This window comes from Podarcis erhardii, assembly GCF_964252035.2.
Source record: "Podarcis erhardii genome assembly, chromosome: 13".
Lineage (NCBI taxonomy): Eukaryota > Metazoa > Chordata > Lepidosauria > Squamata > Lacertidae > Podarcis > Podarcis erhardii.
In genome coordinates this window covers 45,973,664-45,998,336 of record NC_138502.1, presented here as the reverse complement: position 1 = coordinate 45,998,336, position 24,673 = coordinate 45,973,664, and the positions used below count along the sequence as shown (strand labels likewise).

Below are 24,673 nucleotides of genomic sequence, written 5' to 3'. Positions count from 1 at the left end.
AACAGGCACAGCTACATTTTCCAGAGTCACTGCAACAACCTACATTGGAAGCAGGTACATTCAGCAGAGGCAGAGACCAAGTGAGTCAGTGATCAGATACCAGTATACAATTTCAGTTCTATAGAATTCATTAAAGTCAATCGCCCAACAATGTTCTTTAAACTGAACCAGGGGGACCCAATACAATGTAGGGCTGTTGACCAGCAAAGACTCTTGGCTCTTTGACACAAAGAGGGAGTACAGGATAAGGTCAGAAAATTGCACTTCTCCTAAAGTACGGCAGAACAGGTATGCATGATGGCAGGTGACATGGGCCATTTTAGCATCAAGCCTGTTGATCAGGTGTGGGGAACCAATGGCTCTCCAGATACTGCTAGATTAAAACTTGCAGGATCCCCAGTCCCACAAGTATGGCCAATGGCTAGAGATCCTGGGATTTGTTGTTGAGCAACACCAGAGGGCCAAAGATTCCTTTACACCTGGCTACACATGGTAAGGGACAGTAGAGATCCATGTTCAAATCTCCAATTCAGCTATGGCGTTCACTAGGTGACCTTGGTGCAGTCTCCCTCTGTCAGCCTAACCAACCTTATCATGTTTTTTTGGAAAACAAAATTGGGAAAGGAGAATCATATACACCACCATGAGCTCCTTGGAGGAAACATGGGATATAAATGTAACATTTAAATAAGATGACAGATTATTTAAGCAGGTTACTTTCAAGGGAAGGGAAGGCGGAGTATTTTTCTTCTATGAAGCTGTTAAAAGCAGTAGCAGTTATTTGTTTCTGGACTTAACATTTTAACATTGCCTAACCTATTAAAGGAAAAGCCTTAACTTTTTAACATTGCCTAACCTATTAAAGGAAAAGAGAAAGCAGAGCATACCTTCTTAGCCCAAAGTCTGTTTAACTGATACAGGTTTTGTACTATAATACAGTACTTGCCACATACAGTGGTGCCCCGCAAGACGAATGCCTCGCAAGACGGAAAACTCGCTAGACGAAAGAGTTTTCCGTTTTGGAGGTGCTTCGCAAAACAAATTTCCTATGGGCTTGCTTCGCAAGACGAAAATGTCTTGCGAGTTCCTGCGGGGTTTTTTTCCTTTTTCCCCCTTTTCTAAGCCACTAAGCCGCTTATCCGATAAGCCGCTAAAAGCCGCTAAAAGCCGCTAATAGAGCTAATCCGTCAATGGGCTTGCTTCGCAAGACGAAAAAACCTCAAGACGAAGAGACTCGCGGAACGGATTCTTTTCGTCTTGCGAGGCACCACTGTATTGGCAGCACAAACTGGTCTAGGAAATTGTACTATGCTCTGGGGACCAAATGACACCCCTCAGTATTTCCCTTGCAACCTGGATAGTAAAGCCAGCCTTTTCCACACCAAGCAGATAATGCTTTTATCTGTTCTTCCTGCCTCCATTGTATTTTCCTTGATGCTGTGATTTTAATTGTTGGAAGCTGCCCTGAGTGATGCCTGTCTATTGGAAGTGCAGGGTAGAAGTTCTCATAGAACTAGTAAATGCAGACATTAATCAGCAAAAATAAAGTTATCTCCTGCTAACTTGGCTCACGCCCAGTCCTGCAAGGTTTATTGTGGCAAAAATTTGTGCGGACTCAAGTCTATCATGTAACAGATGAAAAGACAGATCTGCCACTGAGCACCATCCTTCAAGCTTTTGAAGGCATGGGGTCTGGTGCACAAAAGCCTATGCCACAATGATTTTTTTAGTATTTAAGATAAAACAAGAGCACTGTATTGTGTTAACAGAACTCCCCCTCTAGACTCCCAACTTGCAGAATTATCCAGCACACATCGCTTCAAAGTTCCAAAGAAATACATTAACTTTCTTTCACAAAAATGCCATTAGATCAGAGCATTAAAGAGATTACGGAGGCTTGTATATGTAACAAACCTTGCATGACTCTCAGCTTCCAACAGAACCTTAATTTTTCCTATATGTTGCTAAACTGTTATCGTTTGGATATCCCCAACAACATAAGCTTTTGCTCCTTTAGTTCAATGTAAGAAAGGCACCATCCAAAGTTACAGTCAATGGAGAACACTCACTACCTCCAAACTTTTTAAATAACAAGGGGGGGGGGGGATTTCGTTCAGTGATTTCTGGTCCGTTTACGAATGCCATTTTTCTAGTGTTTTAAATGGACCATAGAATTTTGGATGAAACCTATTTCTGAAGACATGCACTGCATTTGCAAAATATTGCCAATTGGCTATTCTGTCAACTCTTGGTGTATATTTAATCATTTGGATCACAACATGCTCTATATGTGCACAAGTCCATATTCCATCTGTACTTGGGATGCATTGATTTCTCTGGATTTTGCATGTTCATAAAAATGAGATTTGCAAACTGCATTGACCAAGTTGTCCAAGGTACAAGAGTAGAAGCTGTTTTTTTCCTGAAGCAATGGCAGATAATACACAACGGTGCGGAAGGCATAAATGGAATTTCCAGAGAGCAAAGGAAAATGCCACCATTTATAAGAGATGAAGAGTCAACTTTAAAAAGTGCAGTGTGTTACAGATTCTGATGTCCCTGCTCAATAACTGGAGTTATATGTCTCCACTTTGCCGATTTCCTCTCAGAGTGTGATCCCCAAAACATCCAGTGCGTTTAATGACCGCTTGAATCAGCTTCTTGATTTTGTGCTTCTCCATTCCAACTTGTTCCAGAGGCGCTCCCCTTCATGATACCTGTATCTCAAGAAGCAAAACAGGAAACATCACCAGAAAGAAGGACAGTTCTTGTCTTTGAGTCTTGCATCAATCTTTTGACATTTTAAGGGGGAAATACAGTGAACCCCACATAGCTGTGCACATGAATAGCTTCCCAGCCCGAGTTTCTGTTCTCAGAGTTTCTATGAACAGAATTACGGTCAATTTTACCCCTTCCCACAGTTGCTGAAGAATGTCCTCCTAACTCGGCAGAAGTTTCTTGCATGCTAAGGAAGAAAACAAAGCAAGCTATATGACAACTACAGAATGTAGTTTAAGGTAATTTTAGGAGGCATCTTTAAGAGCTTAAGTTATGGCAACCACTTGCTGACACTTAGAATATTACATGCAGAGGAATGGATGACATTGTGGAATGGTTCCCTTGCAATGGAGAACTACAGGGAACCAGCTCTCTGGATGGTTAGCACTGCATGCAGTGAAATTAAGTGACTACAATTTGGTTAAGAATCTTCAATATAAAACAACCACATTTTGATCCACTATAAGGTTGTCTTTCTTTAAGCCTGCAGTATTCAATGATGTGCCAAAATACAAGAGCACAGAGTCCTCCTCAGCTCACAACTAGTATCACATTACATAGCTTTCTATAGCCATTCCAACAGGTTAGAGGCAGAGTTGGAACGGCAGGATCTCATCAGCCGCTTAGCTGTGAGATCAGCAACACTTGGCTCCTCTCCTTGAACTTTCCCCAGTCCAACTGGTCATTATGGAAATTATGTGACTAAGAACTAGTGTCCCAATGTGCTTTCCCCACTCCTTCCTCCCAATCTCTTTTCCTTTGGTGTCATGCCTTTCAAATGATAAGCCTTAAGGGCATGAACTGTCTTACTTAGAAGGCACTCTGGGAGGGTCCCTCGCCCACTGAAGAGCAGGGGGGAAGGATTTAGTTAAATAAATAAATAAAAATTGTAAAGAGCAAAACCTTAAAGAAACAGACAGCTGTCTCATAACAAGAAAAATAAATAGATGCTGCTTTTGAATTCAGGGTGGTTTGGCATGTTCCCTTATTTTGGTTTGGTCTTTGATGATAATAAAACTAGAGGGTCAAGGATCAATTACTTACTCTTAACCATCGCGGTCTTGTTTTGCAGTATAACTACAAACAAACTCTATTTCCATTTGTTCATTCAGTTATAAAGACAGAAACCTAATGGTAAAGGCAGGCATTTTACTATGCTTTGTGCATCTGGCACTGTGATGGCTGAACAGAGATACCATTTTAGCCTTGGACCCTCACCCCAAGATAAAATTACACCAACACACTGTGCTAGCAAAATAGGCTTTTATTTGAAATAAATTTATCAAATAACTAGACATGGATCTGAATTGGTCCCAGAGAACATTAGCTCAAATAGGTATTGTTTCCACTTAATAAATGTTAAGACAGTTTTCGCATAAGATACTAAAATAAAAGTTTTGAATTTTTCTGGTGATATTTGTACCATGTAGGAAAATTGTTTACATAATTTATATATCACACCTGCAACATATCTTTTTCTCCCCAAGGTAGCCAACAGAATAGGAAGAAACAAAAATACAATTTAAAAACAAATAAAAAGTATATAAACTAAGAGAGAGAAAGAAAATAAACTAAAGCAGCAATAGTCCAATAGGCTGAAAAATCAAATTACTCCAAGTTAAAAAGATTTACATTACCAGTTCTTAAACTCCTGGGAAAACAGAAACGTTTTTGCATGGTGGCTAAATGATAGTAACAAGACCTCTAGGCAGACCTTCTTGAGGAAGGGCACTCCAAAAGTGAGGTCACCACCCCACACTTCAGACAGTACGGGGCACCCAAAGAAAGGCCTCAGGCAACAATTTCAGGGGACAGACAGATTGAAACAGGAGAAGGTAGTTCTAATACCTGGATCCTTAAACCACAAAGGGTTTTGAACATTCAGAACAGCACTCTGAATAACTTGGAACAGGGTGGATTTGATTTAAATCAAATCAATTTAAATCACAATTTAAATCACTAGTCAGTAAGACTTGATTTAAACCTCTTTTTTTTAACAGACTCATTTTTGCTGGAATAATCTTAATATTTACAAGCAGATGAAGGTTTCGTTTTTGGAATAATAAATTTTCAGAGTAATTTTCACAGTTATATCAAAAATTACTGATTTGGTTATACTATTAGAAATACATAGACAGATAATTATGAAATTAATGTGATGTTTAATAAGTTAACTGTTTATATTTGGACAACTTTTCTGCTGTACTTTATTGGAAGGAGAAAAATAATCATTTCCTTAATAACAATTTAAACAATTTACTTAACTAAAACAGTAACATTAGAGCATATGTATCCATGTTTGTTAACTGATGTGGTTAAACGGGTTTAAAAAACAACCCACTTAGACTGAGTTTTAGGACACATGAAAAACTTAAAACAAACCCTTATTTCCTGATGAATAGCCTTTGGACTACAATGTAACTTAAATGGAAAACTATCTTTAGAAAGATTTTTCCTCCAAAAGCATTTTATTTTAAAAATCCAACTTAATTTTTTTTAAAAAAAAAATCTATTTAAATTTTTTAAAAATCATTTATTTTTATCCACCCTGACTTGGAAACTTATTAGGAACCAATGAAGTTATTTCATTCTGGGTCTTTTACTGCCTGCTGCTAGCTCTCTAGAAATCCCTATTTCAAAACTGCTACATTTAAGCCTGTAAATGGGTGATATTTACAGCTTTCTCCGCTTATTTTAAGTTTAGCCTCAACAATTGATGACGCAATGGTACCAAAATGCATAGTTAGGTATCTCCTTTCCTTAACAGCTAAATCCAACATGAACACATGCTTAGATATGATAAGGTGGTGGGTCTGAAATTTTTGCATGGTTTCTCTGCACATATGTCTTACTAACCTTGAAGTTTTTTCCTTTGGAAATGTGCAGGAAATCAGCAGCAACTGCTTTAGAGTAAACAATGTGTAGACTTAAAACATACACTTTTAATTGGGGAAAACAAAACAAAAAAAGCCAAATATTTGTGCTTTGTAAATTACATATAGCTTACCAGACCAAGTAGTGCAGGATTCTTACGCTTGTTGCTATAAGCTGTATAAAGTTCTTGACAGCTGATTTATCCATGAAAAGACATCTGAGACAAGTTCTATAAATAACATCACATGGAACCCTTACACAACACCATGCATCCTTCTTACACAGGAACTCAGAACTGACACCCTACACTCACAGTCAAAAGCCATTGCAATCTCTATTTTGGGGATGACACAGGTGACATTTCAATCAGCACTATGACCCTGTAGCATTTTATTCTCTTCCCATCATTATGTTACAAACGTAGACTGCAGAGATTGTAACCGGAGGCACTAAGAAATAATGGAGGGATCAAGGTTACAACTTTAATGGATGCCCACAGGTAGCTTAGCGTTACCAACAAAACACAGTATTTATATGCTGTCTTTATACTGAAAGTGTTCAAAAACCTTGACATGCATTGGCCCAATTTGTGCACCATGTTAAACTGGTGTGTCTTATTTACCCAGCCTTGCAGGTTCCTGAATAAAGTTCAAAAGGTAATTCCAAATACAAATACGGTAGACTCACAAATTGTGCTATCACATCTTTACTCGCTTGGCTGAAAACATGAAAATAAATAAATAAATAAAAATTTTTAGAATGGGGCGGTAGTGCAGGGGTAAATGACTGGCAATCCCACCCACCATTACACTCACCCTGGGAGAGTGCAGGTCGAGTCTGTAGTAAGAAAGTAGTAAGTAAGTGCTGAGCTGTGCTTTTTAGTTTTTTAATGGTTGTATTGGCCACACGGAATAATAGCTTTACGTGCTATCCTGGAACATAACCCCTGCACAAGTTGAGAGTCAACTAATTGCAATTGTTTAGCCTAGGGGCTACCAAAGCACAGTTAAAAGGTAAAGGGACCCCTGGCCATCAGGTCCAGTCGTGACCGACTCTGGGATTGCAGTGCTCATCTCGCTTTATTGGCCGAGGGAGCCGGCGTACAGCTTCTGGGTCATGTGGCCAGCATGACTAAGCCGCTTCTGGCAAACCAGAACAGCGCACAGAAACACCGTTTCCCTTCCCGCCGCAGTGGTACCTATTTATCTACTTGCACCTTGATGTGCTTTTGAACTGCTAGGTTGGCAGGAGCAGGGACCAAGTAATGGGAGCTCACTCCGTCACAGGGATTCGAACCACTGACCTTCTGATCGGCAAGTCCTAGACTCTGTGGTTTAACCCACAGCGCCACCCGTGTCCCTAAAGCAGTTAATCATGACCAATTTTGTTGTTTTCCTTCCTTTCCTAAAATGTGTGTAAGTTTGATCATTCTGGCCATAGTACGACGAATTCAGTGCATGTTTTGAGTACCCATCTTATATGTGGGATAAAGTGGGGTAAAGTGCCCCATTTCTAAAACTATACATATTTAGGAACCAGCAACATGGTAAGTGGACATTATTAGTCAAGTTGGGCCAGTTCAAGGTTGTAATTAATTTTTTTCAGGTGACTATCCCTAGGAACATGCATTCCTATAGTATAAATGCATAGCTTTTGGAGTGTTCATAGGTTGTTTGGGCATTTGCCTACACTTGGCACTTTTGTTCAGTTTTCAGCAAAGAATCTATTCTGCTATGAAAAAAACTCAAAGCACAGAAGCAAGGCTCAAAATGAGTGTTTTACTGAACACTGATGAATAACTAGCAAAGCCTCTTAATGGAGGTTCAAAACACTTCATAGTAGTTTCAACTCAGAACTCCAAAGAAGCATTTGCCTAGTACAGACGGTTTTAGGGAAGTATTTAATGTTTGATGTTTTATCGTGTTTTTACTATTCTGCTGGGAGCCACCATAGTGGCTGGGGCAACCCCATCAGATGGGCGACTTACAAATAATAAAAATTATTAGTGTTATTGTTATTTTAAAAGACAACACAAAAATGGTTCAAGAAGTCAGACTTTATATGGCACACTTAAATAGCCACCTGTTTTCTCTGGAAGTCTCCCTAGTGCCATTTAAAAAAATATGTTCCCTCCGATTCCTGTGACAGGAATTTTTTTTTTTTTTTTGCATATGTTAAGCTCCATACAATCTAAAATACTGCTTATTATTTGATGTATTCTTCCCAAAGGTATCACATGCCCCACCTTTCAAATAAGAGGATCAGTAAGTTTGGAAGTGAGTCATGTTGAAGACAATTATTAAATGCAAACCCACTGAGGGACATGAACTCTAGTATACATACTGTTTCTATGCCATGGAAAAAGATGAAGGAAAATAGTCCCACTCTCGCTAGCATCAAACACAGTCTCTTTTCTAAGTGTAAGAGTGGCATATAAAATTGTCACCCCATTTAACAAGCTTTTATGAGAGGGCTCTGGCAACCTTAAGATTTATACCTTCTTCCAATGCACAGCACTTTTCCTGTAGGGATCTAATGTCTGCAATTACCATGGCTTGGACAAAGTATGATGGCCAGCAAGTTTATAAGATATTGGATACCCTCAGTTAACTCAGGTCCACAGAACTATTACTGTAATGCAGGAAAGATGGATAAGCTGAAACCTTCCTACAGTAGGCAGAGACACTGCTTTGAACTATATTCTGCAACAATATTTCTTTTCTTTTTTTAATTTGCTTTATTGTTAAAAGAAAAACACCAAATAATAAAACAGATTACATAAAGTAAATTAATTTCTTACATCACAATTTCAGTTATGACTTCCAGTCACACCATCGAGAGTCCTAAGTTTCATTCTTTCTTTTTTCCACACTTTCCTTAACACTCCAAGTTTTTCCGATATATAATTACGTTATATATGTTTCTACAGGACTCAATGCAAGTCTGTCAGGGAATTCTCATTATTACAATATTCTTTAAGATATTTTATATAGGGGTCCCACTCTCTATTAAACGCTTGTTCTGTATTGTCATTATTCATCCTGTCATCCTTGCCAATTGTGTATATTCCAATAATTTTAACTGCCATTCCTCGTTCTGCAACAATATTTCTATCTTGCAGAACATATGTAACATGTAACAAAATTGCTGGGGTGGGGAGAAAAGGCTGAGTTTCACTTTGAACCTCTTGCCTGATAACCCTCAATTTACTTAATCACGAGAAATTAAGGATGGGGTTATTACCGGTGGGCAGTCAACCAACTAATACTTTGTTGCAAGTATTTCCTCTAAACCCTGGCCTCAGAAATTTAGTTCTAATATTCAATCACTTTGACGTAACAGAGGGAGAGTGAAGAGAACTGCCATCGCAGTAATTTTTAAAAACAAAACAACTAAAAACAAAGCTGTGAACATCAGAAACGTTATGGCAACTGCCCTACATGACCAAAACAAATTATAAGTCAGCTCTTATGTTTTGCAAATTCAGATTTACAGCAGTTCAATTCACTTGGCTTAGTTCAAAGACGTGATGCTGAAAACCAGTTTTGTAAACTCAAACAAACACTAGTCAACTACCTTATAAGTCATTTTCAAATTATAGGTTTTAATGCTTACTTGTTGTTTTAAAGTATTTGTCACGGGCTTAAATCCAAAATTCATTCAAGGTTCTTTAAAAATAAGCTGGATGTGCAGGAGAGGGAGATACAAGTGTGTAAACTAAATGCTTCATTTGGACCCACTAAGACTCATTTACATAGCACCAAACCACAGTTTTAGTATTACATGTTAACATGTCTCCTTCAATTACGCATGCATTCTTTGAATTTGTGTAAGATTCCATTTCTCCCCCAATGCTACAGCGTGACCTTCAGGATCAATCAGCAATGTACTCTTAATTACAACCATAGACTCACAGAACTGTAGTATTCAACACATATGTAGTTGGAAAGATGCTAAGCATTACCAAAGAGCACCAAACTTCCTCCATGTTGTCCCCACACTATCAGAATGAGTCGTTCTACATCTTGTCTGAAACCTCAGCTAGACAAGGTCAGCAAACCAGATCCTGATTTCTTTGCTTTGAGCTAAAATCCAGTAAGGCCACAAATCCCTCATATCCGAATGCAAGCAATACACCAGTTGGTAGCAAAACACACTTAGAATGAAGCCACCCCCTATTCAGAAAAGCACAACCCAGCCCTTTTGTTCTGCTAGAAATCTCCCTTTCAAATGCCACCCTAGTTTTTGTTTTTTCAAAGCTGAAACTGATCTTGTCGAGAAGAAATAAAAGTATCGTTAGATTGGAGTTTCCCCGAGATCTGCTCTTTAGCATCAAAGAATATGAAGAAGACTGGCAGAAGGGACGTGGAAAAGAGTTAAGAGCCTCGGACATAAGATCTCCAGGTTGATGGACTGTATGGAGTGGACGGAAGTGTCTGGCAGAGTCCGAGACCGGGGAGAGGAGATGGTGGAAGAAGACTGGAAAATTTAAAGTCTATATATAGAAATATTGTAAAATTAATGAGTGACAGGAAAATGTTGGAATGAAATTTTATGGCCTTAGTAGAAATGCCATAAGGAGTTAAGCTTAAATAAGTATACTAATTTTAATGGAAATAAGATTAAAAATATGTTAAGACATTTATATGATAGAAAATAGAGAAAGATGGAAATGAATTGCTGAAACAATTAATGGAAATGAATTGCTGAAACAATTAATGGAACACAAAGAGGGAGGTGAGAGGAGGTTGATGATACAAGGGAATGAAAGATAGAATATGGAAAAGGTATGATGTATGTTTTTAAATTGTTTTTGTTTTGTTTTGTTTATTGTGTTAGATTAATGTGTTAAGGTTGTGTTTTCTATTGTTTATATATTGTATTGTACTGTTCTTTCTTTTCTTTGTTTTTCTCTCTTGTTCTTTTTTTCTCTCTTGTCTTTTTTTTTCCTTTTTAAAAAGTAATAAATATTATTTTTTTAAAAAACAAACTGATCTTGTACCACTGCGTTCTTTGCTCATTTGACTGGACTGAGAATCTCACTGTCCCCTCCCCTTTTCTGGATTTTTGCCTGTTCCATGAGAGCAGCCTGTCAGGCAGCTACTCTGCCCAACCCACACTTTGAAGTCTTGGGGTGTGTGCCCAACTTTGCATCCTAACCCTTTGCTTTCTGGCCTAGTGAAAACTTGCCATGGTGTCAGAATAGCTTCTGCTCATTCTGGATTTACCCTGATGCTAAGGATCCATGCCCGACCTCCATCCGATGGTGTTCAGGCAGAACATGCAATGCAGAAAGGTTTATGATAGCAAAAAAATATTTTGGTTACCCAGGCCTTCAGAATGCAGTCAACCATAGAGCTGACATTGCTACTTCATGTATGTTGGGATGTTATTTTTTTTATCACTGAGCCTATTTTCCTGATGCATGTCCCAAGCAAGCACAGTAATAATACAGACCAATCAACACAATTGTTTCCCCCCCCCAAAGGATAAAGTTGGTAAAAATTTATATTAATGAAAAAGGAAGTTGAAAGGGAGGTTAGGAAAGCCAATTCTCTCCATGATGCTTAGAGATCATTTAAAACCACAGTAACAGAAGTCTCGCTAACAGGGCATATAACAGATTAGGTAGCAACAAACCCTGGAAGAAGCAGGTGTGTTTGGCAAGCAAAATAGGGAAACTGATAAAAGGCAAGGCGGCTTCCTTCAATTCAAGGAATTCATGCCCAAATGAGGAGAACAAAGAACACAAAACTGGCAAAACAAGTGCAAGTTGATAAGGGAAGCAAAAAGATACCGAAGAGAGCTTTTGAAAACCACTGAAACTAACAATGAAACTTTAATAAGGTAAATAAGAAAAAGGAATGCAGCCTAGGAGCCTGATCATTGGATGCCAAAGATGAAAAAGCTACAAGACAGATGCCTGAACATGTTTATTTCAGAAACAGCATCTGAAAAACTGAGTTAAGTAGCAACATCAAATTGCTAGGTCTGGATGGCATCTGTCCAATAGTTCTGAAAGAATTCAAATGTGAAATTAATCTAACAAAAATATGCAACGTGTCTCTAAAAGTACCGCCATACCAGAGCATAAAAGTAACCAAAGTAACAAATTCATCCAGTAAAGTACATGCCAGTTAGCTTATATTTGGTTCCTGGAAAAAATGATGGAAAGCCATAAGACTTGCTGAAAATCAGCACTGTAAATGAAAGGTTATCTCTCAACAGCCTTCTAGAGTTCTGGGAGAGTGCCCACAAGCCTCTGCATAAAGGATATCCAGTAGACCAAGGGTGGGCAACATTCCCCCCTCCCCAAGTCTATGTACATTGATAGGTGGACACTCAGGAGCTGCATGCCAGTAGCTATAGTGTGGGTACATGAACTCACATATCTTTTGAAAACAGGGAAGTCTCACTGCACTAGGGCATAGAAGGTCAGAGTCCTCTCCACCGCAGCAGGGGTAGGGTGGGGAAGTCCTCTGAAAGCAGGAATTTTGCTGGTTTGATTCCAGCATAATTCTTGCTTTCAAAATCTATCCCTGCTGGGATGAAGAAGGGTAGAGTGCTCTCCACCCAGGCAGGAAGAATGGAAGACTAAAGGGAGCTGTTAGGCAGGCTCTGTAGAACACAATTTACATGACACTCCCCTTCAAGCAGCAAAATTAGATGTGTGAAGGGGGTAAATTCAGCAGCTATGGAAAGTTGAACTTGGTGCGAAGTATTCTCCTGATCAGCAGAATGTGGAGTATACAGGGAAGAGTTAAATCCTCATCTAGAAAGCAGGGTCAAAACTATAAGAACGTATTAATGGCTAGCTAGAAGAAAGGACATGCATGTTTCAGTGAGCACAATAAAGAAAGTTGATCCAACGTCCTACCACCCTTCCATTCCCCACTCCCCGGGTACTGTGGGATGATTGGCTGCTTTTTTCGCATGCTTTAACTGCATCAGACACTCAAAATGTTAGAGAAAAGCATACAAGGGGCCTGGGAAGGTTCCCAGAAACTTCAAATGCAAAGCTGTGCCTCTGAGCCACCCTTCCTGTGTTTTTGGGCTCCTCCAGCTACTCACCTCTCTAGGAATCCTGCCACACTAGCTAAAGACTTGACGGAGGGACTAGGACAGAGAAATAGCTCCTCAGGAGCACCTTTAGAATAAAACCAAATAATAAATCCAAAACTAACACTTCAAAAAAGATCAAGAACCACCCCTGGACACAGGGATAACATTCAGGAGCCAATAATTAATCTTGCTCTGCTCTCCGAACAAACAGTAAAAAGTCAGGACTTGAAAATGATTCTCTCCTCTTCTGGCTCCCCTGCCTTCCAGAAGAGGATTCAACCCTTTTTTTGTTTGATCTACTTCCCCACTGATTGAGAAGCAAGCAGCTTTGGCACCCACTGAAAGATAAATGGGAGGTCTGAGAACCACATGCAGCCCAACAGTTGCCCGTGCAGCAGACATTTTATATTTTGGACTTCCAAAGACTGCTAAGTAAAATTAAAAGACATGGGATACACAGGTGGGTTGTCTTCTGGATTAAGGTTGAACAACAGGAATCAGAGGTTATTGATAAATCCTCACAATGGTGAGAACTGAACAGTGTGATCTTTATTGGGACAGGTTCCACTTAAAAATTGTAAACGATTTGGCATTAGGAATGAAAAGTGATGTATCCAAGTTTGTGAATGACTCCAAATAATTCAAGGTGATGAAAATTTAAGAACTCCATTCTAAAATGCTACATGTGAACTGAGCAACAAGATGGCAAAGGAGACTGATTGGTGTGTGTAAAGTGATAAACACCGGGGGGGGGGAATAAATAAACCCAAACATCATATATTCAAGAACTGAACTGGCAGGTTTAAACAAGAAATAGATTCTGAGGTCATGGTGGATAACTCCATGTAACATCATCTCAGTGTTCAGCAGCAATGAAAAAGCCAAACTCAATGTTAGGAATTATTAAGGAAAAAGAAGCTAGTATTGTAGCACCTTTATACAATTCTATGATGCTACTCCTTTAAAATACTATGTAGCGTTCTGGTTGTCCCCATTTAAAAAGGGATATTAGAGAGCTGGTAGAGATGCAGATAAGGATAACCAAAAGGATCAAGAGTAGTAGTAGTAATTAGTAGTAATTTTATTTACGGCCATAGGCCCATACAGGTAAAAACGACACATAAATAACAACTTGTGCACGTGGGGAAAACAGCCGCTAAAGCACCACTATAACAATAAAATACTATAAAATAGAATGGCATACTACGCCTTAGTTAGCTTGTAGTGCTCCTTGGCGTCGCTTTTGGGTAAGGACAGCGACCAGGAACCTTGCCACTTTCAGGGTCGTATGAGTATCCTTATCCTGCAAGATTTGGGCAAGGTGGAATTTTGGTGGGGTGCCCTCTAGTTTCTGTATGATTGAACCCAACAAATTTGCCCGTGGCACATTGAACAGGGGGCAAGTGAACATAATGTGCTGGAGCGACTCCGGTGTCTCCTTATCACATTCGCACATGGCGGGGGCTTGGCCCTTTGAGAATCTATGTCTCAGGACGTTGGAGGGAAAAACGTTGAACCTCGCTTTGGTGAAGGCCAGTCTATGGGCAACAGTCGAAAGGGAGGAGAGGTATGATGGAACGCAGTAAGTTAATGTGATACCAATGTTCTGAGGCGAACAAACACCTCCCCCCAGCATATAATTTCGCTGTAGATCGATGTCATCCAGTCTTTGGCGGATCAGTCTTTGAGCAGTAATTTGGTCTAGTTTTAGGGAATCTAAAGGAGAGATTCCATAACTCAGGAGTTTGGCATGAATTCTACTAGTCCAAAGGCTAGAGAATTCATCTCGCCATAAGCATTGGACAAGGTAATAGTTTGGTAGTCTATGCCACAATGATAACCAATAATTGAAGACTTGCTTCCACAGGCAAGTTTCTAAGGATGCGATCTTCAATTCTAGTCGCATGGCTGCGTTGCTTACGCACAGAGGGAGCATTAGGAGCCGACGTAGGAATTGATTTTGCAGTGTCTCGAGAGGAGCAAGATCTGTCATCACAGCCCAAAGCGGGGCAGCATAAGCAAGCACGGCAACCACTTTTGCCTTGAACACCTTTAGGGCTGAGGGAACATGCAAAGCTCCATCCGAAAAAAAGAATCAGAGGAGCACATATGACAGAGTTTTGGCCTTGTTAAGTAGGTGTTGAATTTGAGCTTTCCACCCCAAATTGTATTGAAAAATAACTCCTAGGTATTGAAATTTTAGAACTTGCTCTATTTTTGCTCCACCAAGCTTCCATTCGTATAATCTCCGGCTTCTGGAGAAAATCAGAATCTTGGATTTAACATGGTTGATGGTTAATTGGTTGAGTTGACAATACGTGGCAAAGATCTTCAGAGCTCTGATTAGTCCAACACGTGTATAAGATAGAATTACCGCGTCGTCCGCATATAAAAGGAGTGGGCAGCGGTAGTCCGCTAGTCTAGGCGCGTGTGTACTTAAAGAAGAGTTAACTAGGGGTGCTCGCATGTCGCTGATGAATAGGTTGAATAGACAGGGAGCCAATATACATCCTTGGCGCACTCCCTTATTTATTGGTATCGAATTTGTGAGGTCGCCCGCAGGAGTAAGTCTCACTCTGGCAAGGGTATCTTCGTGGAGCTGACTTATAAGCCATAAGAGTCTTCTATCAATGCCCTGTTTCGCAAGTTTCTCCCATAGGATATTTCTAGGAACGCTGTCAAAGGCTGCCTTTAGGTCTAAGAAGGCAGCACAGAGGTAGCTCCGGGGAGGAGAGGAGTACTTCTGTGCAAGATGATAAAGAACTATCGCATGATCGGTTGTAGAGCGTTTAGTTCTGAACCCTGCTTGTTCGTGGCCAATCTGATTAGTCTCATCTACCCATCGCAAGAGTTTAGTCAGCAAGAAGCTGGCATAAATTTTCCCTATAATCGAAAGGAGGCTGATATTACGGTAGTTTTCCGGCTCCGTTGGAGAACCTTTTTTATGAATTGGTACTATAATGGCCTCCTTCCATATTTTGGGGATGAGGCCAGAAGCGTTGATTGCATCGAAGGTTTTGGCCAAGATGCCAGCCCACCATTTTGGGTGTAGTTTAATGGCTTCGGCAGGGATCAGATCGGGCCCTGGGGCTTTACCCGGTTTCAGCTGAGCTATTAGCTTGGCTATTTCGTCAGGATCGGTGGGAGGCCAAATAGGTAAGTGGGTAAACAGATGCGTCAGATGGTCAGAGGGAGCATCCGCCTGTGAGAAGCATTTCTTCAGGAACAATTCCCATGTCGGTGCAGGGATGACTGCCCTTGGGTATTTCCTCACCCTTCTGTTGATCAAAGACCAGAATTCCCTGGATCTGTGTGATTTTGAAGCAGTAATCAAAGCCTGCCAGCGATTGTGTTGCCACTCACGTTTGGCAATTTTCTGCGTGCGTTTGTAAACTAGCTTGGCTTGTGCATAACTAGCTGGCAGAGTAGATGCACCGGAGGTCTTATATACATTATATATAGCACGAAGGCGCTGTCTTGCTTGTTTGCATTGAGAGTTATACCAGGGGGCGCCGTAAGAATATTCATTTTGATTTAATATTTTGGGTGGTAACCTAAAGAAGGACGTAAGATCAGTAGTAAGATGGTGGAAGCATTTCAGCACTATGCTATGCTCGTCTGAGGCAGAGCCTATGTTGGGGTGGGGCCCAAGGATTTCTTTTTGAAAGAATTCCTGATACCTTTGAGCCTGGGTCTCCGACCATTTGATTCCTCTTACTTGGAGAGATTCGTTGGTTACCATCTGGGTCGCATGTCTATGAGCCTCCGACTGCCAGTTCAGGGAAAGCTTGGCTACAAGGGGAAGATGATCACTAGATTGTACATTCTCGATCTTAAAGGAGGAAATACACTTAAGTAGATCCCTGGAAACCAACAGGTAATCGAGGACGCTGTTTGATTTAACGCTCAGGTGGGTAAAATCCCCAGGAATATCAGGGAGGCATGTGCCATTTAAGGGGACCAGATTTAAACGGATGGCCATTTGATAGAGGAGTACTCCAGCCTCATTTGCTCTGTGGTCTTTAGAAGTTCTCCTCATGATATGTTCCAGATCATAATTATCAAGGTTTGGAGTAACCCACCATTTGGCTTTGGTCAGCGAGTCCCAGTTTGCTGCTGTGCGGGCGTTAAAATCGCCACCTATTATGGCCGGGGTATTAGGAAACTTGACATAGCATGAGAGCAAATGCTCTTCTAGCGAGCCCCATTTAGAGCCAAGTTCGGGGGAAGAACCCCCAGGTGGCAAGTAGACATTTGTAACTAGAAGTGAGATCTTTCCCCCCGCAATCAGCCCGGTAAGGGCGTAAGGAGGCAAGGCCTGTACTAGAGTAAATTTAGAATGTAGGTTGAGGGAGATGCCTATTATTAGGCCCCCTTTAGGGCGGCCTCCTTTCAGGGAGGGGCAGGCAGGGAGTTCTAGAAGCTCAAAGCCATTTAGAACAATTTTCTCTACTTCCCACGATTCTTGGAACAAGATGATATGAAACAGGTTAATATACTCCAAGAATTCTGGATCAAGTTTTTTTCCCCTCCAGCCCGCAATATTCCAGCTGAGGACTGATAGGGGCGAGTTCCTGTTGTGTCCAATTCGCTGTCATTTCAGGGAGAGATGTGTGTCCTTAGGGGGCAGGGCAGACCCCACAAAAAAGTCAGTTATTTTACTTTGCAGGGCTGGCACCTGCTGGGGGTACCTAGTCTTGAAGTTGGTAGTAAGGTGATCTGACTGGTGCAACAGGACGGGTCTCCTGCAGGCTAGCCCAAGGGCGGACACTTCAGTGGGAAACTCCACAGGATTTGCTGAGACTGCCCCACCGCGAGGTCTAAAGATCGCTGATGAAACCATTTGATTTATATGTCCGGCCGGGTCTTCAATCAAATCCGGGCCATTTTTTGATGTAGGTAGAACACTCCCCTGTCCTGCTGCTGGCGAAGATACTGGGGATGCTTGGCGTACTGGTACCGTTTGTATGTCGGGTCTATGCCGCTCAGGGGAATATGAGGACTCCAGTTCCGGCATTGATGGATTAGTTGGTAAGGAATTGTTTTGGTGGAAGGAACTCTGGGCTACACTCTTCAGCGGGGAACTCTTGGAGGGCGAGTCAAAATTTATCAAGAGTGGAGATGAGGGGCCTACTTGTGAGACAAAACCTGGGTCTGCCAAGCATCGGTGGGTTTTGCCCTCAAGTGGGGGAGGCATGGGTTTAGGAACTGAACTAAGGTAAGGAAGACTTCCTGCTTCCTTAAAACACGGCTCCGAAGAGCTGACAGGATTATCCTGAGAAGTGAGCAGGACTTTTCCGTTCTTCTGGACATGTATGATCTGGGATTGTTAAAGTTTAGTCATATTTTTTTCCTAAGAGGGATATGACACAACAGAAGTTTATAAAGTTATGCACAACATGGAAAAAGTAGACACTTTTCTTCCTCTCTCATAACCCTAGAACTCATGCGCATCCAATAAAATTGTCTGATCAGAATCTGTGGGACAAAGGCAAATACAGCTTCACACAATATATAATTTATGATTCACTATCACATTATGTGGCAATGGCCAACAGCTTAAATTGGCTTTAAGCTGTATGAAAGATCGGTGCATCAGTGGCTCATCCACTGGCTCATCCTCAGTGGCTATACACAACACCCATTCAGTATAAGCCACTGAATACAAGTTGCTGGGGACCAGTAAAGAATTAATACTTTAATGACCAGATTTGGAGCTTCCCAGAGGATGCCAGAACTGACTGGGTCTTTGGTCTGAACCAGCAGGGCTCTTCTTCTGTTTTTAAACTTTTATAGGCACTTGCAGATGAGTTCTAGTGCATAATGAAGAAACCTCAGTGGCTGTCATGCAACTTAAGAATACTATTCTCCTTGAGACTTGACGTATCTTTCAAAAGACCTTTCCTAGTCAATTTTTTGTTAGATTAAATGTACTGTTTTCTTGCCCAACCCAAACGCTTGGTATGAAATAGGCTATAATAGCAATCAATCAATCAATCAATCAATCAATGCTGTGTCCCTCCTCAAGCAACTCCCCATAAAGAAGTAGCTATCATTTCCTGCTCCTGAAAGGCTATCATTATTGTAACAAGGGCTCTTTCCTCATCCTCTGTCTTTAAAGCAACCACACTACTGTTAAAGGTGCAGGGATAGCTCCACTGCAGTTCTAAAGCGTAAGTTCCTCCAGTGTCCTACCAGGTAAAACTTTATCATAGATATAATGATGACCATTCAAAATGAAAGGACCACTTTGGATCAACAGGACCTGACCAAATACACTCCAATGCATTTTATGGAAACATAAACGTGGAATTAAGGGGACCTGTCATGGAAAGAGCAAAATGCCTTTTAAGATATGGGGCGTGAGATACCCCATATTCCCCCAAGATGTACAGCAACTCCTTAGTTCAGATTACAAGAGTACAGTTCAAGATACATTCATTCACTGTGTCACCTAATACCCAACACCCAAAAATCCCCACACCAGCGCCTTTGATCAGCAGCCACTGATAGAAACTATATCATCTTAATAGTTTAAAAGTGTTGAGGATAACACTATTTATAGTTCTATTTCAAGCTTCTAACTCCATGTTAGGATATATTTTTGTTTCTCATTGCCTAATTATGAAACACAGCAAAATTTTATCTTTTGAAATCATAACCCTGAAACATCAATTTGTGATAGATGACAAAGTCATGACTAGAAAAGCTGTTCTTCATAGGTTTTAGGCAATTACTTATAATTTACTTATACTGAGATTTCATGCTATCCTTTTCAAAGGACTAGGCAGCCTTCCAGGAAAATAATGATCAATCCCCTGCACCACTCTGAAACAAATTCTTCCAGAAAATCTGGTGTGAATGTGTGATTGATATATATATATATTCCAAATGAGAATCATTCATCCAATAAAAATAAAGTAACATGAAGGTTAGAAAGCTTTTTTTATATTTACGTTAGCCAATTATAAAAAAAAATACCCAGCTATAAAATTTCCCAAACTGCTTACAAAGATCAACAGTTAAGAGAGTCCTTACAAGGCATGCTTACAATCAGTGCTTTTCTTCTAGAAAAAATGGCACTGGTACTCACCATGAAGTTGTTACAGTATATGCTACACCTTTAACCAGTGCTTTTCTTCTAGAAAAAAAGGTGCCAGTGCCACAGATTCATTGGTTTCAAATCAATTGTGCATTGTGATCCAGCAGACACCTCCACAAACAGAGAAGAAGGAAGAGCAATTTTAGTTATTTCACCCTTCTTCCTGCACCCCTTTTCATCTTCAGAAAGGGCTGAGGTACCTCCAGAACTGTGTGAAAGGTGCTGCTGGGAGAAACTGGCAAAAATCACCATTCACAACATGAAAAACTTAGGATCTGAGCCATTGTGCTTATGCTGACAAGTTCAAAGCTTGGAAATTTATTAATGTATTCATATCCAGCTTTACAAGGCCACACGTTTATAAAATAGCTTACACTACAGCAAATATGGTACTGAGTTAAAAATAGTTGGAATACCTGCAGGTATTTTAGGATATGACAACCTAATAGCATACCATTTCATATATTAGTTGCAGTGCAATGCTATACATGTCTAAAAGGTAAAGGTAAAGGACTCCTGACAGTTAAGTGAACGACTCTGGGGTTGCGGTGCTCATCTCGCTTTACTGGCCGAGGGAGCTGGTGTTTGTCCGCAGACAGTTTTCCGGGTCATGTGGCCAGCATGACTAAGCCGCTTCTGGCGTAACCAGAGCAACGCATGGAAATGCCGTTTACCTTCCCGCTGGAGTGGTACCTATTTATCTACTTGCACTTTCGCATGCTTTCAAACTGCTAGACTGGCAGGAGCTGGGACTGAGCAATGGGAGCTCACCCCATCACAGGGATTCGAACCGCTGACCTTCCAATCAGCAAGCCCTAGGCTCAGGGGTTTAGACCACAGTGCCACCTGCGTCCCTATGCATGTCTACTTGCAAGTTAAATGGGGATTGCTCCCAGTTAAGCGAGCACAGGTTTGGAGCCTTCAATTTTAAGGACTGAGGAACTATTAACATACTAATTTTAACATGCTAGAAGAGGTATGCACATAAATACGTGTTTCCTAAGAATAGTCATGGGAGGGAGGGAGAGGAAACATTATTGCTTCTATCAGTGCTAGCCCTGAGTAAGGCAAAGGTAAAGGTAAGGTCCCCTGGGTGGTTAAGTCCATTCGAAGTCCACTATGGGGTACAGCACTCATCTCAGGCCAAGGGAGCTGGCATTTGTCCGCAGACAAATTTCCGGGTCATATGGCCAGCATGACTAAACCTATTTAGCAGTACCTATTTATCTACTTACACTGGTATGCTTTCGAACTGCTAGGTTGGCAGGAGCTGGGACAAAGCAACGGGAGTTCACCTCATTGAGTGGATTCGCACCGCCGACCTTACGATCGGCAAGCCCAAGAGGCTCAGTGGTTCAGACCACAGTGCCACCTGCTTTCCCACTGAAAATAATAACATAAATAACTGGTGCCCATTAATTTTAATGGGTCTACTCTTAGTAAAACTTAGTTGCACACAACTCTATAAGATTGATTTCAAATTGTTATGTCCTGCATACATTCCAGCTTCCCAAGTTGACCTTGTGTTCAACATGTTACTAATTAATGTTCATCATGTTACTAATTAATGTCATCTAACAATGAAGTTCTGAAACTGGAAAACTTTCTACAGAAAAATAAAAGTCCCGCATCACTTTTGGCAATTTATAGACATGCTTCAGAAATGGTTGATCCTTCAACTCCTTCCATTCCTTATGTAACATCTTGCCCCACCATTTTGTCCTGCAGTTACTTGTATGATATTCACGTTATAAGGAAACAGCAGCTCAAAGCGGGGGGGGGGGGTTCAGGAGACTATTTATTGAATGTGTGGGTGTCAGTTTGAGAGCTTGCATTATTGTTCTGCAAATATTTCAGGCAATGCAGGAATCAAATATGCCACAGCTTAATGACTACTTCATAATGGATCCATTTCAGTCCGGCTTTCGCCCTGGTTATGGGACCGAGATGGCTCTGGTTGCCCTAACAGACGACCTCCGTAGGCAGCTGGATCGAGGTGGGTCAGGACTGCTGATTCTTTTAGATCTGTCAGCAGCCTTCGACATGGTCGACCACAAACTTTTGGACCACCGCCTTCCCAACGTGGGGATTCAGGGCACAGTCTTACAATGACTGCATTCTTTCCTTTCAGGTCGGGGACAGAGGGTGGCGCTAGGGGAAGAGTTGTCGTCCTGGCACCCCTTGGTGTGTGGAGTGCCACACAGCACAATCCTCTCCCTGGTGCTTTTTAACATCTTTATGTGCACCCTTGCCCAGCTTGTCCAGAGTTTCGGGCTGGACTGTCATCAATGCGCTGGTGACACCCAACTTTATCTGTTGATGGACAGCCACCCTGACTCAGTCCCAGACACACTGACCAGATGTTTGGAAGCTGTGGCTGGATGGTTGTGTGGGAGCCAGTTGAAGTTAAATCCTTTGAAGACAGAGGTCCTCTGGCTGGGTCGGGATGACATGGGGTTGGGGGGCCAACTCATCTCTTACAGGGGCTCAGTTGGTGCCAGCGCCTTCTGTCATGAGTCTGGGTGTAACCTTCGATGCCTCCCTTTCCATGGAGGCGCAGGTTGCAGCTAAAGCAAAGGCGGCATTTTTCCACCTCCGCCGTGCTAAACAGTTGGTCCCTTACCTTTCCCGCCCTGATCTTGCCACAGTGATCCATGCAACGGTCACTTCTAGGCTCGATTATTGTAATTTGCTCTACTCGGGGCTGCCCTTGAAGCTGACGCAGAAACTCTTTACGAGGTCCTCGCCGCGGAATCACATTCATCCAGTGCTATACCACCTGCACTGGCTCCCAGTGGCGTACAGGGTCAGGTTTAAGGTACTGGTTTAAACCTTTAAAGCCCTATACGGCCTAGGACCCTCATACTTATGGGATCGCCTCTCCTGGTATGCCCCACAGAGGACCTTACGGTCCACAAACAGTAACTTCTTGGAAGTCCCAGGCCTCAAGGAGGTTAGACTAGTCTTGAACAGGGCCAGGACCTTTTCAGCCCTGGCCCCGAACTGGTGGAACGCTCTGTCGCAAGAGATCAGGGCCCTGCAGATTTTGACATCTTTCCACAGAGCCTGCAAGACGGAGATGTTCTGCCAGGCCTTTGGGGCCCAGTCTGATCCTCCGCTCCGCTCCTTATAATGCAATCCTAGATCTGCATCTATAGCATGCCTAGCCAAGTAATACTTCTGAATATGGCTCACTGGAGGTCAACCCCCCCCCCAAAGAATTTGGTATACACATTTGCCTCTGGCGTATGGGCATAGCCTTTGATCACTATCAGCAAGAGCCCATAGAACAGAATGCTCCAACCACCAGGTGAGCACTGAGGGGATGGTAATCAGCTACAGAGATTAGATACAGTGTTTTCAGCTCATCTGAACTAAAACTATTCAGTTTTCAAATGAACATTTTCAGCAGTGTCGAGAACTGCTTACCCAATTTCGGTGCATTTCAGCAAATGGTCTCTCATTCACTAGCATTGCCCCTCATTTGCCTTCTCTTTCAACAGCCCTCAAAGCACAATAATTATAAAGAACAAAATTAATTAACATTAGTGTTGAGGCAAAATCCCTTCCTCTCTACATCACCACCACTGCATTTGTTTTATTTTGAAGTCTTTAAGATAATACTTTAGTTTTCTGTTATGTTGCTTTGACTGTATATTTTACATTTAACTTTCTTAAGGTTGTTTTATTTATGTTTTAACAATTTAATATGCTGTAAACTGCTTTGAGATTTTTCTTAAAAATATAAAGCGGTATAGAAATTAAATAAATAAATAAATAAATAAATAAATAAATAATGGCATTCAAGAGATGAAAGGCTGTCACTATATCAGCCCTAGAGATAAAGAACATAGCTTTAGTAAGGTAAACTCTTATAAATGGAAAAGGTTACAAGGATCTAATTAAAACTTCAGAGCTTTTCTGGTACATTAAATGGGAAAATGTTTTTTAGCCTGTATGCAAAACATTGTTAGATCACCACAACAACCTTGGTAAACAAGACATAAACGGTGATAGATGCAGAGCATGCTGGTAAATCTACGATAGTTCAACATATTCACTAAGGCAGCAGCAAAGCTTTGGTCTGCTTATTTCAGTCATTCATACGTGTATACAATAACTGGAAGCAACTGAACAATCACAAACTATCAGACTTGTTACTGCACTTCTATCCAAACATTTCCTTCCACCCACTGCAGCTATAACGTCTTTCAGTATTTGCCCTAAAAAGGAAACTCTGTGCAGGAGCCATTAAACGAATAATAGGCTATTACTTAGAAGCCCAGCAGTATGGCCTGAACCTTGGGATATGACTGGAATAATACTGCACCTGACATTAGTGCTTGTTTTATCCATCTTTTTATGTGTATAGAACTGAGAAGTAACCCATGCTTTTGCATTCTGCCTGAATTGTTCATTGAATCACAGATGTTTGCCACATTCTCTTTTACCAATGAGGCAAGTAACAAACCCAGTTAAGGATATCAGTCTAACATCTTGTATCACACCTTAAATTTAAATCTCTTAATGAGATATTCAATTTTACAACATCCCCTTCTACACATTGGTCTCTTTCAGGATTCAGCCACTGCTTTTCTAAATGTAATCAAGAATTATAGGAACTAATGGTGACCCATGTTGCAATCCAGCACAGCAAGAAGCACCCAAAACCAGTCACTAATTGTTTTTCACCTTTGAAACAAGCTTGTGCCCAAAGGATTTCAGAGAAGCATGCATAGAACATCCTTCTCTTGCCATTTTCTCCTCACAACTGACTTGTGGAGATATGTTGGGTGGAAAGAAAGAACAGAATTCATGTCCAAATCATCATACTACTCTAGCACCAACATCACACAT

At 41.1% G+C, this 24,673-nt stretch overlaps 1 protein-coding gene across 8 annotated transcripts in view; it reads right to left on the bottom strand.

The window, feature by feature from the left end:
* The window catches only part of SLC20A2 (solute carrier family 20 member 2), a 102,835-nt gene that overhangs the window by 73,782 nt on the left and 4,380 nt on the right, over positions 1 to 24,673 (bottom strand). The window lies entirely within an intron of this gene.